Genomic DNA, 24,534 nt, shown 5'->3' with positions numbered 1-24,534 from the left:
GACCCAAGTCAAGACCCTTCCTGGCCCATGGGTTTGCCAGGGGGTCTTCTGGATGGGGGTTGTGACAGCACTCCCCCCCAAGGCCCCTCTCAATGTGTTCCTCCTGTCCGGCCAAGGTTTAGTTGGGAAGTTTCGATTATATGTTTTGATCAGACGTAGCGCATGAACAGGGGTTTTCACGGGGTTCCCAGGATCTATCTTGGGGTCCAAATCCTTTCCAATCAATTAGATAGTATAGCCTCCCCCTTGAGTACTTAGAATCCAGTATGCCTTTAACTTCGAATTCTGGTTCTCCGTCAACACGTATGGGTATCGGTGGTGTTCCAATCCGTGTACCAGGCTTCATTGGTTTTAAAAGGGACACATGAAATACCGGGTGGATGTGTAGATTGGATGGTAAATCTAATTTGACGGCCGCTGGATTAATAATCGCCTTCATGGTGTAGGGCCCTAAGTACCTGGGTTGAAAGGTCCGGGTTCCTTTGAAGGGTATAAACCTGGCGGCCAGCCAAACCTTGTCCCCTACTTGATAGTCTGGGGCCTTTTACCTGTGTTGGTCAGCAAATTGCACGAATTAGATGTTCTTTGGCCTTTTTGAAAGCCTGATTGATGTTGGTGTGAAGGGTTTTTATTGCTGGCATTTCCAAGCTGGTTGGGAGATCCAGTTCCGAGGTACGTGGGTGACTACCATATAGGGTGTAAAAGGGTGTTTGTCCGGTACTAGAATGCAAGGAGTTGTTATATGCGTACTCGGCTATCCATAGTAAGTCCTTCCAGTCTCTTAGTTCATGGTGCAACATGCATCGTAGGTATTGCTCAAGGGTCTGGTTGGTCCTCTCGGTCTGACTGTCCGTTTGGGGTTTATGGCTAGTGGATAGCCAGACGTCAATTTGCGCCATTGCACAACACTATCTCCAAAAGTTGGAGACGAACTGGCTACCTCGATCAGAGATCAGGACGGATGGGAAGCCATGTAGTTTAACAATACCGTCCAGAAATACCTTGGCTAGAGTGGATGCGTCAGGGAGGCCTTTGAGCGGAATAAAGTGTGCCATCTTTGAGAATAGGTCTACGACAACACGAATGGTGTTAAACCCTTGACTGGAAGGTAGGTCAGTGATGAAGTCGAGGGAAAGAGGGTGCCATGATGCAGGAGGTATGTATGTCCAAAGGCTTCAGAAGGCCAGATGGTTTTTGTTTTTGCGACTTATTTTGTGCACAGACTCCACAAGACTGAATGTATTGGATGAAACTTCTACACCAGGTAGGCCACTAGAAGTTCTGTTTTACCTTGGCTAAGGTCTTGGTAATTCCAGGGTACCCTTCGATCAGAGAATCATGATAACTTGAAATGACTTGTTGTTGTAAGTCCTTGGTGGGTATGTACAGATGACCCTTCAAAAAGGGTAAGTGATCTTTGATGGAATATTGTTCCTCCTGCCCTTGCCATGCAAGGAGGGTATCCGGATTCATGGTTTGTTGAATTTCTTTTCTCAGTTCCATTTGGGTAAAGGCCGTAGTGAGGCCTAAGAGTTTGTCTTCGGGTATGATGGGGACTGGGTCTGTGGCCGTATAAACTATGTCATCAGTGCCAGTACGATAGAGTGCGTCAGCTTTTCCATTCTTGACCCCTGGTCAAAAATGTAATGACATAATCATATTTGGCGAAGAAAAGAGCCCACCGCAACTGGCGTGAAGACTGGGCTTTAGCTGTTTTAAGATATTGCAGGTTTCGGTGGTCCGTGATAACTTTAATGGTGTGTCTGTCCCCCAGAAGGTAGTGTCGCCAGGTTTTAAAGGCAGATTTGATTGCCAAGAGTTCTTTGTCCGTGAATGCGTAATTTGTTTCTGGAGGTGAGAACTTCTTCGACCAGAAGGCCACTTGATCTAGCTGCCTGGTTTCAGGATGTCTTTGTGAGAGGACAGCTCTCATTGCTGTACTGGAAGCGTCCGTTTACACGATATAAGGAAGATCTGGACGTGGATGTCGCAAGATTGCCGCTGAGGTGAACCTTTACTTAAGTTCCTGAAAAGCTTTTTCTGCTTCCTCGCTCCAGACACATTTTTTGTTACTTTTTCGTAGCAATACGGTGATCGGGTGTACAACTTGGGAGAAGTCTGATATGAACCGGCGATAGAAGTTCGCAAAGCCCAACATACTTTGTACTCCTTTTACTGATGTTGGTGAAGGCCACTTCAGAACGGCGTCAACTTTGTACAGGTCCATCCTTATGCCTCCGGGAGTAAGGATAAAGCCTAGAGACTCTACTTCGGTTATGTGAAAAAAACACTTTTCAAGCTTTGCATATAAACGATGTTCACAGAGCTTGGCGAGGACTAAACGGACATGCTTGATATGATCCTGTTTTGAGGTTGAGTACACTAGGATATCATCTATGTACACTAGGGCGCAGACATCAATTAACTCTCTCAAGACGTGATTCATGAAATATTGGAATGCTGCCGGAGCGTTGCATAACCCAAAGGGCATGACTTGATATTCGAATAAACCATATTTGGTACGGAAAGCAGTTTTCCATTCATCTCCGCTTCTGACCGGACCAGGTGGTACGCTCCTCGAAGATACAATTTGGTGTAAATCTGAGCATCTTTGACCTGGTCCAGCATTTCCGGGATAAGTGGCAAGGGGTAACGGTTCTTTACAGTGATCTGGTTTAATGCGCGGTAGTCAATACAGGTCCTTAAGTCCCTTTCTTTTTTCAGCACGAAGAACAAAGGACTGGCTGCAGGGGACTTCGATGGATGGATGAATCCGTTTGCAAGGTATTGGTCTAAATAAGACTTCAGATGAAGATTTTCAGGCTCCGTAAGAGCATAGATTCTACCACAAGGGACTTGAGCACCAGGAACAAGGTCGACTTGACAGTCATAGGGCCTGTGCGGCGGCAGGGTGTTTGCTTGGTCCTTCTGGAATACATCCTGGAAATCGCAGTATTCCTCTGGCAAGGTATTAGTTACACCCAGGGTTGATGTTGTCGTTCTGGGAGTTGTAGAAATACTGAAAGCTGGTTTCTGTTCTTGATAATAACAGGCTGGAGAGCAGTCACTGGGGAAGGTTAATTTCCTGGCCCGCCAGTCAATCAAAGGGTTGTGAGCGACTAACCATGGCATCCCTAGTATAAGCCGGAATTGAGGTGCTTTGATGAGAGATCGAACGAAATGAGTTCCCGATGCCCGTCCTGGCACAGCAAGGTTATCTCGGCTGTGCATTGGGTAACAGGTCTGCAAGCGATTTCTGTCCCATCCACCGTAGTCACCTTGTCTGTAGTCGGCTTAGAACATAAGGGAAGCCTCATCTCTGCAGCCAGGTCTTCATCTATATAATTCCCGACTGCCCCGCTGCCGATGTACGCCTCAACAGCATACATTCTTGATGACCGTTGGTTATTGATTAAGATCACTGGTATTGCAAAGTGTGAGGTCGGCGGCTCTTTCCTCTCACTCGACAAACTGACCTCTACGTTTGCCGAGCTGGGTAGTTTTCCGATTTAGATTCCTTCTCTTCATCTTTTTCCGTGGCCCTGACGATCTTCCTTGGGGGTTTCAACGGGCAGTCCTTCAGGAAATAACCAGGTTTTGCACAATACAGAGATAGTTGTTTTTGCCTTCTTTTATCTCGCTCTTGTTTTGTTAATGGAGGTCGCACCCCCCAATTTGCATGGGCTCCACAGTGCTTTCTTGTGCTCGAGTTACAATGGCCCTCATTACACGGTAGATGGTAAAAAACGGAATTTTCCGGCATGGCGCTATTAGCGTGTCCGCCCTCGCAGGCGACCGTTAATAGCCCCCCATTCCGAGTACGCGGACACGCGCATAGTGCCATGCCGGTAAATTACCCTACTGCCATGCCGGAAAAGTCCCCCAAGAGCACCTTACTGGCTTTGACCAAAGTGCTGATAGCACCTCCGCCCTCACGCTACATGGAAATAGCGGTTACCGCTAATAGCGCTTACCGCTATTAGCGGTCACCGTAAAAAAGCGGAACCGGAAATAGCGTCATCGCACAGAAACTGGAAAGAGCTCGGTGGCCATCTTTAAAAACACAATCCATTGCCATCCTCTGCACACAGGACCTGCAGCAACACACAGCTGGAAAAACTTCTTCCCACGACATCAAAGAATGCCCAAGGCCTTAAAGAAAGGTGATGCGCGCCAGCGCAAACAACGCTTCTCCGACGAGGAGTTGACAATGCTAGCAGACACACTAGCTGAAAACGCAGATGTAGTGTTTGCAAGCGACATGCGGCGTCCCGCACTGCTGAGAAAAAAGGAGATCTGGGCAGAGGTGGCGCGGAAAGTCAGTGCGGTGGGCACCACCCCCCGCACCGTAAAGGACGTGCGCAAGCAGTGGGACGATCTGCACCTCCATGTACGCAGTATACTATCGGCCAACAGGAGTCTGGCCATGGGAACAGGAGGCGGAGGAGGATCCCCGATGAAGATGCAGGAGTGGGAGGAGACATGTGCCAGCACCATTGGCATTGAATCCATCGAGGGAGTGGGCCAAATGGAGCGCGGTGTGGCAACAACGTCAGATGGAGGTGAGTGTCCACGCAAAACACTGCAATGCAAAGCATGAGGTCCTCCCCCAAATGTGACATGGGAATTATCTAATGGATGGGGGCACCACACACACATGTATAGAACCCTGCACATATGCCGTGCACATCCCCACACAACCACATGCATGCAGCACCTCACACACGTGTCACCCTGACTCATGTCTGGATGACCCGCCCATCTGGCCAACAACTGCATGTCCAAACTAGATGTCCAAATCCATAGAACTGCAGCAACAACAACATATGCATGATGCACGTTGACCCATCACTGATGCTATCCTTGTCTTGCTCCCCCACAGGCTCACAATCTGACAGTGAGGAGCTAGACTCTGCAACGCAGGCCCCACCACCCAAAAAGCAGGCCAAGGGCAAGGATGCAGGCACCAGGCCCAGTACATCGAGGGGCACTGGGAAATCTGGAGTGGCCCAGCGGTCCAAAGCCACACACGCACCGACTACACCAAGGGTTGATATCCCATCTGACACTGTGGTAGCACCCACACCACCCACCCCCACCACTCAGGAGCCAGTGGCAGAAGGCACGCTGTCCGCAGCCAATAGCTCCGTCGGGGAAGCAGCTACCACGGCACCCATGAGTGATGTGGAGGACCCATGTCCGACACCGGAAGTGCAGCGTACACCCAGTCCCCAGCTGTCTTCACACCACAGCCCATGCAACACACCAAATGACAGCATCCATGAGGTGTATGCCGGAGAATCACTGGCAGTGTTATTGAGTCCCGTGGCAAGCTCACCTGATAGCGCCACATGCAGCAAGCTGCGCCGAGGAGAAACAGGGGCAGGGCCACAGACGTGAGCATAAGCCTAATACGACAGCGCCAGGAGGAGCTCAATGCCCTGGTTGGCTGGCAAGTGAGCGAGGCTGCCTTGTCCAGGGAGGAGATTCGGGAGTTTTCAAGGGACATGAAAGCCGCCATGGACAGCAACACGACACGCTTATGTAATGAGATGGCCGCTGTGAGGCAGGTCCTAACCCGCATTGCTGAGGCGATGGAGAGCATGCGTCACACACAGGGACCTGATCAACCAGGCACCTCCTCGTCTGCCTGCTCCGACCAAACAAGCAACCTGCGCAGGTCCAGCCGGTCCTTGCGGCGGCCAGACTCACAACCCCCCAATGGTGGTAGTGGAGAAGGAAGTAGGGCCAGCCTGTCACTGTTGACACTTGCAGACTAATGCAGCACTGATGTGCACACCATGTTTCTGGGAGTTGTGGAGGAGGGGGGTGAGGGTGTTTGGGGGAGTTGTGGGGGGAGGGGGATGAGGGTGTTTGGGGGAGTTATGGGGGGAGGGGGGGAGGGTGTTTAGGGGAGTTGTGGGGGGAGGGGGGGAGGGAGAGGATGTTTGGGGTGGAGGGTACATGCACTTTTGATTCACATAATGCTCAATACACATTTTATGGCATGGATAATCACATGACTGGACATTGATTATTGTGTATGTGTGCTTTATTGGTGAAGGGTGCACAGTCTCAATGTCCTCCCAATACCCAGTGTCCTGAGCTCCACATCAATTGTACCCTCCTAATCCATGTGTATCAGAAACAATGGTCTATCAGGTGCTGGCGCACAGCACGTCCCTCCTGGGCATCGCCACCTGCATGACCTGCAGCCCCCTCTCCTCCATCCTCATCCCCGTCATCATCCTCAGCAGGTGGTTGCAGTTCAATGTCAGGGGGCATTGTCACATTCCGTCTGATACACATATTGTGCAGCATGACACAGGCCATGGTGATCTTGGCCACCTTCTCATGCCCATACAGGAGTGCCCCGCCCGACCTGCTGAGGCACCAGAAGCGTGCTTTCAAAAGGCCAAATGTCTGCTCAACTACCACACGGGTACGGATATGTGCACGATTGTAGTCCTCTTCGTGCCTGTTCTGTGGGTTCCGTACAGGGGTAAGGAGACACCTCTTCAGGGGATAACTGGCATCACCTGGATGGGTGCAACAATGGGTATGTGTAAGTGTTTACATCCAGTGGAACCTGTACATATCACACAAACAATCATAGCATTGTGAATGACATCCACTGATCCAAGCACACATGGCAATCAGGGTAACTGCAATGTGGGAAGGTGAGGTAGTCCTTGCAAGTGGACATGCACCATGCATGCATACGGCAGAGATTGCCATGTCCTGGCTGAGTTTAAGTCATTCATGTTTCCCGCCCCTGGCAACGTTTGTACCACACTGCTAGTATACTGCCATTCCTCATTTGAAGTCCCCATGCTGTTTAATGGCAATTCAGTAGTGTTGTACGGGTGTGGCTCACTTCAATGGCTACAGGAGATCCATTTGTATGCACTCATGGGCGCGGATCATTTCTGATGTTGTTCAGCGTACATTTCTGATGTGATTTTTCCATGCATGTTGCTGATTTGTGTTATGGGGCAAATGGTGTGTTGTGCGGTGTGCATGTGGTTGGAAATGGCATGTTTGGCGGAATGGATTGATATCTTTGTCCGGCAAATCACAACTTGCATGTGGTTTTGTGTCTGGTCCATTGTGGGCTGCCTCACTGGACAGTGATGCTAATATGTATTTCCATTCTTCTCCTGACACCAGTTCACACCCAGTTAGGGTATGCATCTCCCACCCCCCGCCACTCACACCCAGTTGGAGTATGCATCTCCCACCCCCCCACACTCACACCCAGTTGGAGTATGCACCCCCCCCACACTCACACCCAGTTGGAGTATGCATCTCCCACCCCCCCCCACTCACACCCAGTTGGAGTATGCATCTCCCACCCCCCCCCACTCACACCCAGTTGGAGTATGCATCTCCCACCCCCCCACTCACACCCAGTTGGAGTATGCACCCCCCCACACTCACAATCCACATCACACTGCCATGTGGTTGGCCTGCTACTCACCAAGTAGCCACAAACGTTGTCCAGCATGTCTCTCCATGTATCGTGGTATTGTCGAGTTCCCCAGGACCATTGAATCATGGGTTGATCTTGGATATTGGGCACAACAATGTGTGATGATCTTGTTGGAGTCACATACCATTTGGACGTTGATGGAGTGGTATTGCATGTGGGACCACCAGCTCAACATGGGTACAGTCGATGGCCCCGATGCAACTTGGGATGCCTGCCAGTGAATGGAAGCCAATCTTTGGTGTTGGAGATCTCCTGGGCAGTCCGTGGCATGGCTATGTGTTGACTTGTGTGCTTCAGGAGGGCATCGAGCACCGGGTTAAGCGTGCGTGAGAATACTGGTTGTGATATGCCATGCATCTGACCTACCGTATGCTGGTAGGTACCTGTGGCCAAGAAGTGGAGCACAGTTACCACCTTCAGTAGAGGGGGGATGGCAGTACAGATGTCTATGAGACTCACAATGTCGTCGTATATCATGTCTACAATGGTGGTGATGGTATCCCGGTCCAGACGGTACAGGGTGTGTATCTGCTCAGGGGTTAGGTTGAATGGACTGGCTCTGATCCTAGGAATTGGTGGCTGCCTCTGTGGTATCTCTAGGTGCACTGGTGGTGCTTGCTGCGCCTGTCTTGCCCTCCTCCTCCTCCTCCTGCGTCTCCTCTGTGCTGAAAGTTGTTGTAGCTGCTGCACTGCAATCATGTCCTCCAGCCCATGTAATGCTGCTAGTAGTGCATCCATCTTGGTGTGGAAATGGGTGTGGGAAGGGGTGTGGTGTGCTCTTTTGTGCTGCCAGTCTCCATTGCCTCCACCTGTGCTGATTTTGTCAACCTGTGGCAGGTGGGAACACTGCTCAGGTCTTTTAACGGGTGGTTCGCGATGCCGGTATTAGCGCCTTGCCGGTAAGGGGTTTTTGGGTCTTCGCCATGCCGCTATTGCCATGTCCGCATGGCTTGTGATGGCGTGCTATTAGCGCTATGGCGCTATTTCTGGACTGAGGGGTCGCGCGCCCACGAACTTGCCGCTAATAGTGACACCGTACTTAGCGGTGCCGCTAATAGCGGTTTGTTCGGGTCGTGATTGTGGAGGGGATTTAACGATACCGGTATTCCCTTACCGGTACCGGTAAATCCCTACCGCCTACCGTGTAATGAGGCCCATTGTCTCTAGACCAAACATACACAGCCCGAGGATCCATTTTGGAACTATCTGCTTTTCGGTCTTGCAACCGGTGGTCTAGTTGTACGACCAGATTTATCAACTCAGAACATTCTCGAGGAGGATCAACTACTTGAGCTAGAACGTCTTTTAATTCGCCTTGTAAGCCCCGATGAAACAATGGGGTTCTTTTGTTTTCAGGCCACCTAGCTTCGGCAACCAATCTGTTAAAGTAGCAATGTACATTAACAAGTCCTGATTCCCCTGTCAGAGGGAAAGGAGTTCATTGTGCACTGCTTGCTCTTGGGTATGGCGAGCAAAATGTTTCTCCATTTACCTTTGAAATCCCCCAAAGCCATGTAATAAAGGATCATCATGGGTCACCAATGGTACAGATCAATCTGCTGCGCTACCACTCCAGTATGATAAAACAAAGGCTGCCCGAGCTTGGTCATTTGGGAATGCTCCAGGCCTGCAAAGAAAGTGAAGGCGACACTGATTCATGAAAGCTGCGTATTTCCGTGGATCACCCGTAAACCGCTCCGGTGGTGCCAAAGGAACTGTTCCTGGTAGCATAATTTGTACCGGAGTAGAGGAAGTGGATGGCAGGGTAGGATTCTGCATCGTTGGGTTGCTTCCAAGTAGAGGTGACTGTCCTGCTTGTGATTGCAAGTATTGTCTGCTAATGTCCTCAGTGCGCTCCTTAGTCACTATTAAATCTCTTCGGAGAGCGTTAGTCTCCTGTCGGGCAGAATGAACCTCGGCGCGCAGTTCTCCTATTAATTGGGCCAATTGGTCTAATTCTGAGGTCTCCATGGCGCCCAGGTGGATTGGTTTGGCAGGCTTCGCGTTCTTTTACGCTCACCTGGTTCCACGGGGACGCCACCCAGCAGTTGGGACTCAGGTATCCTTCTCTGCGGTTCCCAGGTGTGACCATTGGGAGGGTTCTGCCTTGTTTTTAATGCAGGTGTGTTCTCCGTCCTGCCTACTTGGCAGGGGTGCGTTGTGCTTGGTGGGTGATTGCGATCAAGTTACTTCACTGATGCCGGCCCGCTTTAGGTCTTTCAGGTAGGTCTTATTGCTGTGGTATATTGTTTTCCTTGCATGCCTTTTTTGGTTTAACTAATGTCTTTTTCTCTTCCTTAGGTGCGCGAAGTCCAATATGTGGCATAGACTGAATTGGGTCTCGCCGGTAAGTAATGGCGTATTTAGAGCGCCTTGATGCGGTGAGTAGGCGCTATGCGCATCGCTATGATGCCTTGCCTTTTGCTAACCTGTTGTCTTTTGTCTTTTCTTCCCAACAGGTCACGGTGCTCACCCGGTGCATGGAATTCCTGAGGCAATGCTGGTCGAGGAGCGGCTTGCGAGGTAAGCTTTTCGGCACAGTTTGTTAAATTGTAAAATGTCTAATGCCTTGTTTCTTCCTTTTTTGCAGATCTGTCGGTCCGGGAGGAGGGCTGGTTCCAGGATGCTGATCGCAAGAGCTGTACACAGCTGACGATGAAATTACAGGTAAGCTGCTGCAGCTAACAATGTCCTTTTCCTTCTTACCAGATGATGTTCTTCCGAGGTTCGCGGGTGCAGCTGAACACAGTGAGTGTCACATTGCAGAATTGCAAAGTAACGCGAAGCGTGTTATCCCAGTCGGGTGAGGTTTAAATAGTTTGAAGAAAGTAGTCCAGGTAAAATAGTTCCTATGGTACCACACCCAAAAATACTATACCGCATAGCTTGGTTCCAAGGAGCCAAGCTATGTGGATGCCTCCATGTTGACTGGCACTGAAATAAAGTAGTTCCCAACACAAGTCCTTTATCAAGTATGAGCCTGGCGCCAAAGGCGCCAGGACTGGCCCCAAGGATGCCTGGATTTAGTGGAGACCCAAGTCAAGACCCTTCCTGGCCCATGGGCTTGCCAAGGGGTCTTCTGGATGTGGGTCGTGACAATTTGGGTCAATACTTCCTCCTATTCATAGGCAAATACTCAAGGTTCCCAATCGTCAAGAAGGAAGCGACCACAGCATTTGCCCATGTAGTGGCAGCATTTGATGAAATATTGAGTGAATGAGGAATCTGTGACACGATCAAGTCCGACAATGGGCCAGTGGCCGCAAGTTCACATCCTTCACAAACCACATGGGGTTCACCCATCAGAAGATCACCCCAGATGGCCACAAGTCAATGGAATGGCCGAACGATTTATGGCCTCCATTAAGAAAATGATAGAGAGAGCTTGCATTGAAGTCACTGACCCACATCAGGCGCTGTGCCGTCTACTCTGGAACTACCGGCACACTCCCCACAAGGCCACCAACAAGACACCGGCAGAGCTAATGATGCAATATAAAGTTCACACCCGCATTGTGAGACATTCGATGATCCAGCAGGAAGGAGACCGCAAAGTCATACGAAGGGACACTGAGAGGAAACAGAAGACTTAAGCAGACACAGACATGAGGAGAGGGGCAAGGCCCAAAGAGTTCCAAATAGGGGATAAAGTTCTGGTGCAAAAAGCAACCTCCAAGAAGACGGATGTCCAGTTCGCACCAAAGCCATTCAGCGTCACAGCTATCAAAGGCACCATGATGACAGCAGAGAACGCAGACAGAGAAGTCACGAGAAACAGTTCCCAATTTAAACATTTTGTTAAGAGAGAGAACGAAAGTCCTCCGCTGCCAGATCCTGACCCGCAACCCTGAGAACCCAGAGAAGATCTGTGGAGGCCCCCAGAGGAAACCTGTCACCGAGTAACAGAGCCGGTGGAAGCAAAAGGGCCACACATGAGTGGCGAGAGGAGTGAGAGTCCTCATTGGATCATCAGGAGGCCAACCTGCTTGGTCGAGGAATGTTAAGCAGATGTCAGGATATTCTTCCGGGGGTGATGTTGTGGGGCACTGTCCCTTTAAGACAGAGACCACATGGGAAATGACGTGGAAGAGGGGAGGAGGAAAGGAAAGGTAGTACTTATTATGTATTGTAATAAAGAAGATAGTATCTGTTCCTCCGGTCTCACGCCCTTCCTTTCGATAGGCCATCCGGCCTAACACATTTTGTGCTGGACACGTGATCAGGATGGGCCGGAATGTACTTAACAGGCAGATCGCGTGTCTATGCATGTTCATTACATGTTAGCCCATTCTGTACCAGCTACAAAACAAGGTTCAAAGACGCTGTGCCAGAATGAACACTCATCCTGCGTTACTGCAGTGAGAAGAACTATGTTATAATGAAGGATGCCAGAGCGTGGATGCAGGAAGAGTGGCCACAGTAAGAGCCAATAATGAACCCGCCACGCGCTCTCAGAATGACGTATCATTACACATGGGAGTCCTTATACTTGAATCCTAAATTGCACTGGGGGAGGGCGTGTCTGTTTGCATGAATGCGTAAAACGTTCCCACCATGCAATTTTGGTAAAGTGAAGCTGAAATCCAAAGTGTAAAACAACAGCGAAATCGCCTTTACGCGACACTTTTCCAATACGTTTTTGGAAAAGTGTAAATGCTGCATGCAAATTACATGTCACATGCAATTACTTTCTTCCATGTGGCAAAGTCAAGCGGATTCAAAGAGAATGGGCTTCATCATGACCCTGGTGGTAGGGGGTTAACGGCCCGGTAGAGCTTCCCGCCCTGTTAATCCACTAACGCATCATTACGAGGTCTCCTCACAGGACCCGCTAAGGACGCCTGGTAATTAACGGGCCCGTTGTTTGCATCCTCCCCATTCCCATTGAGCCCTATGGGGGCTCAAATGCACATCCTGTTCCACACGCCCAATCTGACACCAAATAGCATGAGAATCCCCAGATCATAAAAGCAAAGGTTGAAGTGCTTACACCTTTGCTTTACACTTTGATTGTAAGATCCAGGAGCTTAGACAATGACCCTTATATAGAGCTACCCAATGACCAGCCTGTGAGAAGGGCCCTTTAGCTGATCTCTGGCAGCTAAATTAGTTTTCCCTGAGCGCCCCCATGGTTTGGCATACTTGCCAACCCTACCAATGTAGGTGGTAGGCTATTGCTTTTTATGCAGTCCTACCATCTACAGATTTCAAGTACAGATCCTACCGCTATGTGTAGAGCCTGTCATGATGAGTGGCAGCTGTATGGGGGTCTGGCCTGGTCCCGAATAGGCAGCTGATCTGCAGCAGCTATCATATTCATTCTACTGATGAGGCACCTGACCTGGCAGCTCACCAGGCGAGAGCATGATCCCACACAGCCATGCCTCAGCTACCTGCCCGAAGCCTGCTCACAGTGTGTTTCCTGCAGTGAGTGCACTGCAGACATGTGCTTCCTGTCTGCAGTGAGTGCACGGCAGACTTGTGCTTCCTGTCTGCGGTGAGTGCACGGCAGACATGTGCTTCCTGTCTGCGGTGAGTGCACTGCAGACATGTGCTTCCTGTCTGCGGTGATTGCACTGCAGACATGTGCTTCCTGTCTGCGGTGAGTGCACTGCAGACATGTGCTTCCTGTCTGCGGTGATTGCACTGCAGACATGTGCTTCCTGTCTGCGGTGAGTGCACGGCAGACATGTGCTTCCTTTCTGCAGTGACTGCAGTGCAGACATCTGCTTCCTGTCTGCAGTGAGTGCAGTGCAGACATCTGCTTCCTGTCTGCAGTGACTGCAGTGCAGACATGTGCTTCCTGTCTGCAGTGTCAAACGTTCCTTGTCTGCCATGTCGCAGTGATTCTTCTGCAAAGTTAGTAAGGTTAATTATCTGGTAACTCCTAATTACACTAAGAATACATTTAATATTTGACATGCAAGGTATTCTGCACAATATTAATTCTAAAGCCCACCAAAGCTAGAAATGCAGATACGCTTAGCCACTGTCCACTCATTTAATCTTAGAGCAATACTTCACTCACACCTTTCAACATTAAACATTTGCAGAAACAGCTCTAAAATAACTTTCTGCAAACCCTGACAAGTCATTTTGCATTCCTCTTCAGATTAAAAATGCTGAACTATAAGTACCAAAATGCAACATGATAGAAACATAAGCTCCAAAGAAGCCCACCCATAAGCCTACAAGTGAGCCACACACACGTGAGACATGAGCTGAATAGACTAAGGAAGGAAAAAGGAAGCAAGCATACAAACAGCACCACAACAGCGAAGATAGAAGGTACAGACAGGGCAGCTGCAAATGACCTAGCGCTAAACACAAATCTTCTGACACACCTATCCCTCACGCAAGCATGTCAGACCCAGCGCTAGCAACAGCGTCATCCTCAGGGGGTGCAGACAACTCACAAGGAAATGATCAACAAGCACAGACAGCCAGTGGCACGTCACAAATCATGCACATGCCAAGCCCATTTGAAATACCGGACACCTCGAACTTGGGGCCTCGTTGGGTCACATGGCTCTGAGACTTTAAATTCTATGCTGGAGCCATAGGCCTAACGTACGACGAAAGGCTCAAGAACACACTCTTTATGGCAGTAGGACCGGCGGTGAGAGACATTGCAGGTGAATGTGGACACTGTGACATATGGAGAACTTCACGCCAAACTCTCATAATACTTCGCACCACACACCAACATTGATTATGAGCGCCACATATTTCACACTACCAGACAGGAGAAGGGCGAATCCATAGACAATTTTGTCATGCGCCTCCCCATCAAACTGAAACATTGCGTTTTTCACAAATATTCAAATGAAGAAGCACTCAGATCACGGGATGTCTCTCTCGACCATTTCGCAAACAACAATTACAAAAACAGAGGTCATTAGAAGAAATCGTAACGCTGGCCCGCCTGGAAGCAGCGGTGGAGTCACAACTCTACAACCCGGGCAAAGTCTCTATACAAACACTATTTGGTTCATGAAAAAGGAAAAAGAAAAAAAGAAAAAAATGTTTTGCTTACGGAGGGACTACATTGCCCAGAAGCCTCTGGGAATTGGGGCTCAAGAGTCCTTTCACCATGTTGATGGCATATTTAAGGAAGCCACGCCCAGGAAACAGCACGAAATTTGGAGTGTATGCAGGACAAGAGAGAAGGAACCCATGGTAAGTAAAATGTGTGTGTGGGTTTGAGTGTTTAAATCCACAAAGTTTGTTTGCTGTTTTGAAGAGAGAGAGAGTGCGAGGGTAAACGTAACCCTTTCAATTCCATTTCTACTGACAATCAGCATGCATAGCACATGTAAACAGATGCTGGATGTGTCTGTTTTTTCCCCTTTTCACTCGTATAGAGGCGTTTGAACAGCCATGGAGCCCAGTTAAGGCAGCAGTTGTGTGTTTTTTTATAAGCATTAGAAGCTGTTTGGCAGTCACTGTGCACGCTGACCCCTTATTATTTTTAGGGTCATAAAAGCCTAATATGAGAGTGGGGTTGTTATAGAACTCCAGCATGATTGAACAAAGGTTCATAAAGGGAATTTAAATCTGTTTCCTCCACAAAAGTCTATTTGGGGAGGGGCAGGGGAGTGAGACAACAGCATTAAAAAAAACCTTGATAATGCTTTGAGCTAGTTACATATATGGGCATGACGTTTTGTTCCATGTATCCCTTCAGGAACATTGAACTGGAATCACCGCGCAGTGAGAAAAAACTGGGGTACCAGATTAGAACATTTCTGGACTCGGCCACATGAGGTGAGGCGAATTGATAGGAGGTTTTGATTACCTCCAGTGTGGCCAAGATGAAAATATTTGAGTATTGAGTGTCTGGGTTGCATTTCAGGCGAGAACAGGGATTCTTCCTCTTTGGATTTATTTACTAAAGACGCAAGACACCCCCATACCTGAATCTTTGATCAGGTAAGACAGTGTGTCCAGACCGTTTATACAATGGTGTATTGTTTATAGGGCAGGCTTACTAAGATGCTTTGTCCTCCTCTTACGTTGCAGTATAGGCGCAGAGTTATCTAGCACCACTGCAGGATTTAGTCCATCGTTGACACGCGTCTCCATTATTTCCCGTGGAGGTGAGTGCCAATCTGTATACACATAAACTGAGATATATACACAATATATATCTGTGTCTAAACAAATAAGAGATCGGAATTCTGATGTTATGTATATTGTTTGTTTGTAGATTGAGTTTTGATGACATCCTCCACCTTTTGACATTTCGAAGTGGTTGCAACAGAACCATCCGTCTCCTGAAGAAGGTCGCTTATATTTACCGGCTTAAATTAGGGGCCTATTGTGATGACCGAAACATATGTTGAGTTACAGCAAATAAGCAGGATGCTATTTGTTTTTGTATTAACACTTACTGTAATCACCAAGAGGTGTTGAAATATATGTTAATATATTGGTTCTAGGTGGTCTGAGTACCACAAGTGTGGAATATTGACATGTATAGTGAGAGTGTGAATGAATGATGGAATGAATGGTGGTGTTTAAATGGGGATGTTGAGAACAATAAATATTTGTGTAAATTGTTTATAAATAAATATATATATTTTTTGACAAGACCTGGTATTGTTTAAATGTGTACAGATGTTCTGATCTCATTTCGCCCAGGTTCATTTTTGTTGTTCCTCTATACAACAGCCCACAGAAAACCCTGACACCATCAACAAACTGTACGCAACCCCCAACCAAGGAGGGAAGCGCCCTGACGCTACATGTTATAAATGCGGATACAAATACCCACACGCGGGGGAGTGCCCTGCAATAGGACAACAATGCGCCGCATGTGGGGGAATGGACCACTACAGGGCATTGTGCAAAAACGCACCAGGACCCATTCCAGGCAAACAGCAAGCCCAAGAAAGGCTCAGAAACACCCGCCAAAGCCCACCAAGCTCTAGAAGGGAGAGCGAACGCACAACCTCCAGGAGAGAAGACAGAGACCGGAGGGGCTTCTATCCACGAGAGGACAGGCGACTCTAGACACTCTCAAAGAAGGCGTTTCGTCAGATACATTGAGATGCGATCCCCACCAGCAGCAAAACCCCATCTTCAGAAGAAGACCAGAGAAAAAAAGGATACGTGTGGCCCCTCAACAACACCACGGCCACCCAACACAGCCCAATCCTCACATTGCATGTCAACAATACCCCGCTAAAATTCCTGACCGATACCGGTGCAACAGTCAATATCATTAGTGAACAAGCATATGAGTCTCTCACGCCACCGCCAAGAATCAGGAAGGCCTCTGTGGACATATAAAGCCCTACGGTGCCACAACCCCTCTACCATGCAAAGGCACGATCACGGCATGGTGCACTCATAACGAGCACGCATAAAAAATTCCCCTACACATTTTGAAAACGGAGGCCAACAGTGGTTGCATTCTAAGTTTTCAGATGGCAGTGGACATGGGTCTAGTGCACATATTGTACCAACTGATGGTGCACAAATACTTTGCCAAACCACAGGCGATCGAACAAACCTTCCCCAGATTGTTCACTGGTCTCAGGAAACTAAAGAACAGAAAAGTGCATCTTAACATTAACCCACTCGTCAAACCCGTAGCCCAACATTAACATTATCGGGGCATTCCAATCAACATTCAAAGGCAGGTGGAGGACGAACTAGACAAACTCATCAAAATGAACGTAATTGAACCCATCTCAGGCCCCACGCCCTGGGTATCACCCATTGTCCCCGTCCCCAAGAAGTCCCCGGACGGATCCATACGCTTGTGTGTCGACATGTGCAGAGCCAACATCGCCATCGAGAGAGAGACACCAAGCTCCCAGAATCAGGGATATGATTCACCTCCTCCACGGGGCAAAAATGTTCTCAAAATTAGATTTAACAAAAGGGCACCGCCAGATTGAAATTGCTTCAGAATCCAGATACATCACACATTCGTAACCCACCTTGGCCAATACAAAAGGCTCAGCTTTGGCATCTCTTCAGCTGCTGACATTTTTCAAGAAGGAATACACTGGGTAATTAGACACGTACCAAACTGTTTGAACTATTCGGATGATGTACTGGTATACGGTAAAACACAGGAGGAGCACGACATGGCACTACACAGGGTATGCCAGGCCCTGGAGGTAGCAGGACTCATGTTAAACAAGGCCAAATGTGAATTCTCAAAAGGGTCACTAAGATTCTTTGGTCATATCTTTTCAGAAAAAGGGATGAGACCAGACCCCGACAAAGTCAAAGCTCTTAACTCAGCCACACACCCCAAGACCACGACTGACTTGCGCTCCTTCTTGGGGCTGGCCAGCTACTGCTCGAGGTATCTGAAGGACTATGCCGCTGTAAGTAACCCCCTGCGCCTGCTCACATGCATAGATACACCGTCCACCTGGTCGACAGAGTGCCAGAAAGCATTCAAGGCAATCCGGAACGCCATCTCGCAAGCGGACGACATGGCTTACTTCGACACTCGTCGGGACACTGAAATCATCGTTGATGCCAGCCCAGTGGGACTCGGTGCCATCCTCACCCAAAAAGACTCAGCAGAACCGTCCAACATCCACATAGTGGTTTATGCCAGCAGGAGTCTGACCGCCACAGAACAGGCATACTCCCAGGCGGAAAAAGAAAGCCTAGCGGTGGTATGGGCATGCAAGTATTTTCACTTGTTCTTATTCGGAAAGGAATTCACAATAGTCACAGATCACAAGGCACTGCTCACCATTTACGGCGACCCCAAAGCTAGAATGCCCCAGAGGATCGCCAGATGGGGTCTGCGTCTACAGGACTACAAATTCACGGTAAAGCACCGCCCTGTCAACAAAGAGAATCCAGTGGACTACTTGTCCTGTCATCCAACGGAATCAGCTGAGTCACAACCCTCTATCGCAGACGCATACATAAACTATGTAGTGCATCATCTACAACTACTGCCGGTAGGATGGGCAGAACTGTCCACACAATCAGAGCTAGACCCAGCCCTCCGAATTGTGAGACACTGTCTGCAGACGAACATGAAAACACTCATGAGGCAGCAAGCAAGATCAGAGGCGAAAACCACACGAGAAGACGTCAAGTGACTCGATCTGGTCAGAGACGAACTAACCGTAGTGTCTGATCACATATTGCTAAAAGGCTGCAAAGTGATCATTCCAAGGACACTTCGAGAGAAGACAGTGCATCTGGCTCAAGAAGGACACAGAGGGGTGGTAGCAACAAAGCGCCTCCTGTGACAAAAAGTGTGGTTTTCCACAGCTCGACAGACTGGTAGAAGACATTGTGGGGGCTTGCCACATCTGTGCACAAGTAGCACCACCTCCACACCCAAACCCACTGCAAACATCATCATTACCGAAGCAGGTGTGGGAGGAACTTGCAGTAGACCTTTTCGGACCACTAAGTGAACGCACACATGTAGTAGTGCTCATGGACGAACACTCACGGTTCCTGGACGCACAGATAGTCAAAAGCAGCTAGATCGAATGCTGTCGGCGTACGGAATCCCCAAGATCATAAAGTCGGACAACGGCCCCACATTCGCAAGCCACGACTTCCAGAACTTTGCTAAATATATGGGTTTCCAACACTGTAAAATAACCCTTCGCTGGCCACAAGCAAATGGCATGGTTGAGAGATTCATGGCCAGCATCAAGAGGACACTCCAAATTGCTAACATCCAAAACAAACCTTTCGAGCAGGTGCTCAACCAACTCCTAAGAGAGTACAGACACACACCCCACCGCACGACAGGGATATGCCCCGCGGATCTGTTGTTCCGGAGGCCGGTCAAGGCGAGGCTACCTGAAGATCGCAGGCCCCAAGAGCTGACGGCTCTGGAACAAGAGGCAAGAGTCAACGATGAAGTGGGAAAAGCAAAAATGAAGGAGGTCACAGATCGCAAGAGACGAGCCCGCGAGACCCCCATGCAACCGGGAGATGAAGTATGGCTTCGACAACCAAAGAACAGAAAGGAAGACGCCACATCATCTACTCCACTCATCGTGACACACAAGAAAGGCACGATGGTCACGGCACAGAGAAGCGACTGCTCGTCAGTGACACGAAACATATTGTACTTCAAACGTGCGACTTCCAACCAGGGAGAGGCCTGGGAAATGAACAGGGACAGCGAAGAAGAAAGAATACAAGATGAACCATACCAAGGAGACAGGGAAGAGTCCGAAGGTGAGCAAAACACCGCCCCACAGACAACTGAGTGGGCGACCCCCCGTAGCTCAAGGAGACCTCACAGAAGCCGCATGAAGCCGCTTTGCCTCATAGAGGAAATGGGGTAAATCAGCGAGAATGGACTAGCATGTTAAAAAGGGGGGAGATGCCTGCATGTCCACATCGTTATGTGGGCGGGCCGTCGTTGCGGCCTCAGCGCAGAACAGACAGGATGTTACGCAGGGGTTTGGGAGGGGTGGGACCCGGGTTGCGGTAGTTGCCGCGTATGTTACAAATAAAGTAGGTTGTGTTTCACGTTAGCTCCGCGTTCCTCATTTGCAGTTTGCGCCACAGGATCTAGCGGGGTTCTAACAACCCCTACAACAGCGAGTGTGGACATGTTTTCTAATTGTGGCATTTCGCTCTCACTAACAAAACCAATATGACGAGTGTTCTTACGTGGGGGTAGTGGCATATCATGGACATGTGTGAGCACAATCAGCATGATAATGTTTTTGTACTAGAATATATTGCATAGCTCTGAACCTTGCATGGCCCTTGAGCGGGTGAAAACACCTGACTTTTGCATTTTGCGGGTGAAAGCCCATTGATTCATATGGGTGTGTAGGGAGCTTGGCGGGTGAGGGAGCTGCCTAAGTGGCGGGTGACACCCGCCAAAAGCGTGCGAGTTGAGGGGTATGATATTGTGGGAATGCATCATGAAAATATTCCGAGAAGGGGTAGGAGCCGAATGTGACATGTGGCACATGCCACAGCATGCCATGCATGCCACCAATCTCTGGACTGGCTGATGAAAAATGTGCAGTTTTAAGGAGTTCAAACACATTCTACAAGTGAAAAATACCCTCTCAATCAGTGTGGGATTGTTTTAAATTGAAACACTTTCAGCAAATGCATATTTTAAGCACTTATCATGCCACAGCATGTCACCAATCTCGGGACTAGCTGATGTCAAATTTACTGTTTAAATGACTTTAAAGACATTAAACAAGTGAGTAAAAAGCCTTACAATCATTTTGCGATGTCAATAAATCAAATTTAAAAAAAAATGTGGATTCTGACAGCTGCCTAGAACTTTCAACCTCACGCACTGTAGTCCGGCAAATCTATAGTTACACCAACGATTTCCATGGGAAATCTCTTATGACCTATTCAAACAGCAGGGCCTGAAAGTCCCTTTTCAGTGTCAATTCTAACGTGGCATGCCACCTAGATATGTCTTTATATCTACTTCAAATCAGTGTTTTCATTGCTTCAAAATTACTTCAGGCATCTCACCTCTTAGTCTCTTGTCTTATGTTTCATACCTTTCAGCAATTGAATGTTTGAAAGCACTTGGAACTCCAGCATGCCACAGCATTTCACCCCTCTCGGGACTAGCTCATGTCAAATTTACTATTTAAATGACTTTAAATACATTAAACAAGTGAGTAAAAAGCCTCACAATCATTGGGAGATGCTATAAATGAAATTTAAAAATAAAATTGAATTTTGACAGCTTCCTAGAGCTTTCTACCTCGTACACTGTAGTCTGAAGCTAAACCATTGCACCACTGCTTTAGATGGGAAATTTCTGGTGCTAGTTCTTATGACCTATTTAAACACCAGGGCCTGAAAGTTCCTTTTCAGTGTCAATTTTAGCGTGGCATGCCACCTAAATATTTCTTTATATCTGCTTCAAATCAGTTTTTTTCATTGCTTCAAAATTACTTCAGGCATCTTACCTCTTAGCCTCTTGTGTTATATTTCATAACTTTCAGCCACTTGGAACCCCAGCATGCCACAGCATGTCATCAATCTCTGGACTAGCTGATGTAAACTGTACTGTTTAAATGACTTCAAAGACATTAAACAAGTGAAGAAATAGTCTCAAGACCATTGAGAGATGTTATAAATTAAATTTAATAATAAGAAGCCTGTACGTCACCTTGCGGCTGCTAGCTGTTTGTCTCCTGTGCATTACACAATATGGCCTGGGTATAAGTAGAATCCTCTGACAGCGAGTAAAGCAGAGAAGGGCCTTCAAACATTCTGCAGGACCCCTCTTTGGGACAGCTGATGGACAAAGCAGCATGGGCAGGCATAGTACCGCTATCCCATAAGCTGGACTGTCTAATGGGCTGGTTCGCCTTCTCGCAAAGGCCGACAGCTGTGAGGCCCAAAGCCTGCAAGAGACAATGGCAGGAGGAACATAAGGCCAGTGGCGAACCACTGTCCGAATCACGCAAAGGACACACACAAGAGAGGCATGCTAAGGGAAAGGCGTGATCGAAGGGACAAGGTGACATACCCCTTAGCCCACAGGAAGACCAAGAGGCACTGAATGGGATTCCAGCAGCACTGAGAGTTCTCACCTTTCTGTGAGCTTGGCCACTTCTCAGGAAGGAGAACCGTGCAAAAGGCACAATAAGAGCGTTTAGAAATGCAGAGATAGTTCCCTGGTCGACCCCTTTCATCCAGACCTGCTACTCCACCCGAGATCCTTGGAAGGGAAGCTCTCACTTAAGGCCAAAAGGTACTTGAGCAAGTGACTGCGCACGCCTTTAAATAAGGAGGTGAGAGGCTAATTGAAGGCACAATATCCCAGACCTTCTCTGCCGGATAAAGTAGCAGACACTCTGGAGGTGGACTCATTCATGGTGAAGCACACCAAGGACCTGAAAAGGGCATTGGGCCTCATTACGACTCAGGCGGTAAGGGGTTTACGGCGGCGTAAACAGCGCCGACCCTTACCGCCTGAGTACGAGGTCCCTTAGCGCCATGGCGGATTTAACACCTGCTTTTAGCAGGTGTTAAAATCCATGGCGCTAAGGGACCATGGAGTTAATTACGCCACCGTAATTTACGGTGGCGTAATTAACGCCTTCCCCACTCCCATTATGCCCTATGGGGCAAAAATGGGAATGGGGAAGGGTAAATGGGGATTGGGGATTTACCGCCCCGCCGACCTCGGAATGGGGCGGTAAGTCCGCCTACCACCATGGCGTAAACATAGTTTACGCCATGGTGGTAAAGTCACGGCCCAGGCGGTAACTTACCGCCTGGGTCGTAATGAGGCCCATTGACCACTCATGGATAGCATGCCAGGACACGCTCCCCGATTCCATAGGTCCATTGGCCAAGATCATTAAAATGGCGGAAGAGACCAAAGAGGCCCTGCCAATGGATGTGCATATTCTGGCTAATTGGGCACAAAGAGCAGTTTGTTTAATAAGTAATGCCAACTGTACAATAGCAGCGGAGAGCAGATGGTCGATTGTAGTAAAGATCGACCTGAAACTCAGGGAGTTGGCATCCTCTGAGGCCACTGCAGCAGCTAAAGAGCTTTTGTTTAGAGAAGCATTTGTCAAAGACATGTCCAGATTTGTTAACACCTTTGCTGCTCTGGACAAAGGTCAGACATCGTTAAAAAGAGTGTTTGTGCCCTGTGTATCTGCCAGGGCGGCAGAAGCAGAGGCGTCTCCGCTAGCCACTGAGGAGGCCAGAGGCCCTATAGAGGAAACAACTAGTGACAGCAGGAAGACAGAAGGCTGAATCCTTCCTTCCCCTCCCGTGGAAGAGGCAGGGGTAGGGGTTGGCACTGCAGCAGCATGTGAGAGTACAGTCGTATGCACACAGCGCAGCAGCAAGCAATGTTATGATGTGATATGGCATTTGTAACGCGCCTATACACAAGTGTTTCAAGGCGCAATTCCCGCAATAGTTGGTAGGCTAGCGATGCACCTAAGTGCTTGGGAGGAGCTTACCGTGGACTCTTGGGTCGCAGAGACTGTGCAGGGGTGTTGTCTGTAATTTTTAAAGAGCACAAACTAAACCGCAGCACCCTTTCGCAATTTCAGAGTGTTAGGCAGAATCACATGCAGTACCCTTTGGGAACACTACATGCAATTAATACTACAAGTGTCAGTACCATTTCACCTTTGGTACAAGCCTGTACTACACAGTTATGTGGTAGCATTGGCTGAGCAGCCAGACTTATCTCAAGAGTTGAAGTGAGCAGTAGAACAAGTTACACAAAGGGACCAACAAATACAGTGGTTCAACTCAAGGTTTCTTGGTAAAAGAATACACATTTATTTACACAGTCAATTAGAAAACATTACACTAACAAAAGCAGCTTAATATCATACACTAATACACCACAATACACAACCAATAAGTTACTGAACAAGTTCAGCTCTCCTGAAGTGGGAGCAAAATGGCACTTCAGTTACTTTAAAAAAGGGGAAAAAATACAAGGTTATAAGAAATGCAGCCCAAATACATTCATAGGTAGGGCAAAGGGTTTCAGTTAACTACAACCAGCAATTAAATTCGATAGGCCTGGGTCAAAGTCAATGGTTCAGAGTCTTTGTATAGGATAGCACAGTTCTGGTAGATAACAGTTAAGTCTTTGCCACGGTTTTTAGAAGAATTCGGCCAGGTGAAAAGTTAGACAAATTTTTAGGGAAGGACCAGCCTTCAAAGACAGGAAAGTTTCACAAACTTTCTCTGTGGTCGAAAAGATTTCCGGACCGGGTTTGCACAGTACCTTTAAAGTGAAGAAGAGCTGTAGCTGAGGCAGTTGTTCCTGGCAGTTTGAGCTGCTCCTGAGGTTTAGTCGTGGGGACAAGAAGGAGGACGTCGGGAGGTTCCTGCACTGCCCAGGGACGAGGCCACAAGCTTGGCTAAACGTCGGTTTAAGGTATGAGTGCCTTAAAGAACACAAACTAGTATCCTTCCAACTGGCTATCCGGTTTTCCACAGCACTCTGTAGAAAATTCGACCAGGAGGGGACGGTTTCCAGGCGGCTTGTGAGTTGGTTGGTTCCACCAAATTCGAGGAAAGAAGTTAACCTTGAAGGGCTTCTC

The 24,534-nt window shown here is 48.4% G+C and overlaps 1 pseudogene; it reads left to right on the top strand.

Moving 5' to 3' along the window:
* LOC138489425 (zinc finger protein 271-like) overlaps window positions 1-24,534 on the top strand; it is a 394,913-nt pseudogene that overhangs the window by 286,290 nt on the left and 84,089 nt on the right.

This window comes from Ambystoma mexicanum, chromosome 9, assembly GCF_040938575.1.
Source record: "Ambystoma mexicanum isolate Mex_15411 chromosome 9, UKY_AmexF1_1, whole genome shotgun sequence".
NCBI lineage: Eukaryota > Metazoa > Chordata > Amphibia > Caudata > Ambystomatidae > Ambystoma > Ambystoma mexicanum.
Note: the sequence above shows the minus strand (reverse complement) of the source record. Positions and strands in the feature narration are given on the sequence as shown.